At 37.5% G+C, this 3,815-nt stretch overlaps 1 pseudogene; it reads right to left on the bottom strand.

Moving 5' to 3' along the window:
* LOC149188705 (caffeoylshikimate esterase-like) lies at nucleotides 1-2,008 on the bottom strand (annotated as a pseudogene).
* Between the last annotated feature and the right edge of the window lie 1,807 nt (nucleotides 2,009-3,815).

Genomic DNA, 3,815 nt, shown 5'->3' with positions numbered 1-3,815 from the left:
TTATTTAATCGGTGACCAGGATAGGCTGTCGTTGGCAACCTTTCGTTCTCTTTCCGCTACCATCCTAGCGGACTCTGTGGAATCGGAATTGTTCTCTACATGGGCGTTTTCACGGCACCCTACTGCTCCGCTTCTCTTGCCCAACCACGCAGTGATGTCTGAGAAAACCAATGCTGTGTTCTCTGGTGGTTCTCCATATGTCAATCCATGCCACATATCGGGGTACAGTATCAGAGTCTTGTCTGTGCTTTTGGCAGAAGCATACAGCAATTTGCTCACAGATGGGCCTGTCACTTTATCGGCTTCACCATGAACAATCAGAAAAGGCAACACCTGCATCATATAATTCATTATGACCGTGATAGCCCATTTAGTTAAGGGGTTTATTAAAGATAGCCGCAAAAAAATTGCAGATTGAATTAAATATTCGAATAGGGTACCTCGTCCAGCCGTTTCTCTATGTCCAGACTGATCATTTGAAGCTCGTAAGCCGTTTTTAGACGAGGTCGACATTGATAAACATACGGATTTGCCCGAATCTGTGCTTATGTGCAGATATTAGAGAAAACAAAAACCATGAAAATTAATAAGAAATTCTACAGGAAACAAAGCGGCAATACGATTCATTACCTTCTGTCTCATTTCTGGTTCCTTGAAGCCAACGTCTACAATATCCTCAGTAGGTACAAGCTTCCACGTTGGGATTATTGCAGTTAGCTTCAATATGTTTAACCAGCGGGTGAGGCTTTAACTCTTCTGATATCTGTTGCAAGAATAAACAAGGTGAGTGCTAATAGAATGATTCAACCATGCAATGTGAAATATTAATATAATTTATACCTTGCACATAGGTGCAACAATAACAGCTCCACTCCAATAGTTAGTCTGCTTTCTATGGATGATAAGTGCCACTGCTCCTCCCATTGATTCTCCATAAAGGAGCCTCGCTTTCTCCCTATACTCACCGCGTTCTGCAATGTAACTATCAGACTTTCTTATTTCCATGACTAACTGCACAACTTATTCTTCCAGTTGACATTAATTACCCAATAATACATACCAGCGACGGTCCTGAAAAAAGTTGTACAATCCCTTACACGGTCATCGAAGTTTTTTATGTAACAGCGTGTTCCAGCAGATTTGCCATGGCCTTCATAATCTATACCAAATACTGCATACCCAGCCTTTGCAAGCCTCACTCCTGTTTCTGATAATAGGTCCAATTGGGTTATTAATTTCAGAGCTAAATTAATACGAAATTTTGGTAAAGACACTAACAAATTTTGTTCATTCATGAACATCCTGGTCATATTTACTTGTATTATTCCAGGGAAAAGAGTTAGAAGTACCTTCCATAAAATGCTGCACTCCATGCCATAGCCTGCAAGCACAAGAAGAAAACAAATTACACAGCAGAAACTCGAAATCCTTAACGAATTTACAAGGTTGCGAATCCATGGATTCGTGACTAGGTTCCGTTATGATGTGGACAATGAATTGGGAAGCTGACCATGGCAGAGACATATGACGGCTTTGGCTTCCTTATCTGCAGGTAACCATCTGCAAGTAAAGAGCTTCACTCGCAAACTTTCAATGAGCTCCTGGATGAGGATCGCTTTTAAAGAACATTAGTAGTGGAAATTTATTAGTCTCATGAGACACTGACCCAATATTAAAATCTCACCTTCACAGCTATTGATTATTTGAGTTTAATAACAAAAAATTAATCATTTCGTATGTATAATAAACTACTTTGGTCGAGACATGAGAACTTGCCTAAGATCTTGGCTGGGATTCTCTTTAATTGCTTCTTTTTATCAAATTTTTACTTTCATAAATATATTTCCAAAGGAATTTCATCCCTTTCAACACAATTTGTATAGAAATTTGATCCTCCCAACAATGAATAACTTAAAAAGTTCAATTTAGGAACTATTTCTTTTATGTTACTGCCGTTATTTACCTCTTCATAGTCGACGAGGCCACTGAGCTGTTCCATCCCTGACATGTGCACCACCGCCTGGAAACGAAAAACAGTAGATTCGGATACTTTATTAGAAAAGTTAACGTATCTCCGCAGTTGCCACGCAATAATCTTTGAACTGCAGAAATAAAGGCCTTAAAGATTGGCTCGAGAGTTGCAACCCTGACATGCAGGCAGGACGTTCAGATAAATGTTCTGCGTTTCTTGCCACGCAATATTCTTCGAACTATACCACTAAAGACTTAAAGACTGGGTCCAACAATAAAGTCCCCGAAACCTTAACAGAAATTATGATACTATTACTATCAAATCTAGCATAAGTCGACTTTCTTCCAGTCTTATTAGTCTTATGCTATCAAATCGCTACGCTCTTAGCTGCATTCATCTCTTCTCAACATGGATTCTGTCTGAAATAGATGGAAACGGAGTTGTCTATGTTGTGGAGTTTATTTCGATAAATTGACTAATGTGTTTTTGTTATATATATATATATATATATATATATATATATTCTCTGAAAATTTGTTGATTCTAATATATCTCTGCATGATTTTGAACTAATTGAATTGAAAAATATCCGGGAAAACTCCAAAATATATAAAAAGAACAAATTTAATTGAAAAATATCTAAGAAAACTCCAAAATATGTAACAAATAGGCTAAAGCAATGAATGATACCTTACAGACAGATTTCTTACCATAGCAACTAAGTTGGCCGAGCAGGGAAGATCTCTCCAAAGTGTCAGAGAATATAATATAATTGTGATCCAGCAGAGCGCTGAACTCAAACAAGGCGGTCAAATCTGTAGCTACCCAGCGATGAAAAACATCTATCACTGATAACAGTTCTCGAATTATGAAAATGAATTTCAATGGTGTGTTTGACAGAGTAGATATGCAGCCACGCGATAAAATAATGATTCGATACCCGCCATTTCCATGGTTTAAGATATTTTGGGCACCTTTTCAACGGCTCTGCAAACCTCTCGTTTTTCAGTGATTTTCAAAACACCAAATCGTAAGGCCGGTCATTCTCGAAGTATCAATGGCAGATTACTCTTCTGTAAGAAAAGTCCATGGACATTAGGTCTTCACAGTAATAACCGAATTATGCATAACTTTCCATACTAATTAAAAAAATGTAAGAGAGTGGAATTCGTGGAGTATAGGACTCTACGTAAGAAAAGTCCATGGACCGTAGGTCTTCACAGCAATAACCGAATTATGCATAACTTTCCATACTAATTAAAAAAATGTAAGAGAGTGGAATTCGTGGAGTATAGGATTCTACGTTTCATCTTGTATTAATCCTTATACCGGGATTATAGGTTTCGTGTTTCAGTAATCCTCATACCTTCCACTGCGTAAATCCTTTGAATGGCAAAGATTAACCTTTATCTACATATATATCAAACTACCAGACAAAAATTTCGAATCTGTCATTGCAAACGACTGGAAGGCATTTAAAAATATCATGTAACGTCAACGTAATTTTCTGCAACCATTAACTGAACAAGTAAATTGAAAGTGATTTTATTTTTTTCTGAAACCATCTACTTAATTCTCTGAAACCATTAATAAATGGCCATTGGGTATGTAAATTGACTCTTCGAACTTACTGAAGGAGCCCATTTTTCTAAATAATTGGGAACTTGCATTTACAAGGAATACCTTTCTCTGTAAGGATATTTGTGTTATGGAGTAGTCAGCGGTAAAGTTAATCATTAACAATTTTATGAGGCCTTTAGCTGCACTCGCCTCTTTACAAAGCAAAGGTGCATTTCCTTCACCGGGAAACAATGGCATGTGAGTCACTTCGTTCCATATCACT

This window comes from Pinus tabuliformis, chromosome 3_1 (genome assembly GCF_031772625.1).
Source record: "Pinus tabuliformis cultivar Carrire ecotype Pingquan chromosome 3_1, CPIR1, whole genome shotgun sequence".
In the NCBI taxonomy this organism is placed as follows: domain Eukaryota; kingdom Viridiplantae; phylum Streptophyta; class Pinopsida; order Pinales; family Pinaceae; genus Pinus; species Pinus tabuliformis.
This window is presented reverse-complemented; position numbering and strand designations above follow the sequence as displayed.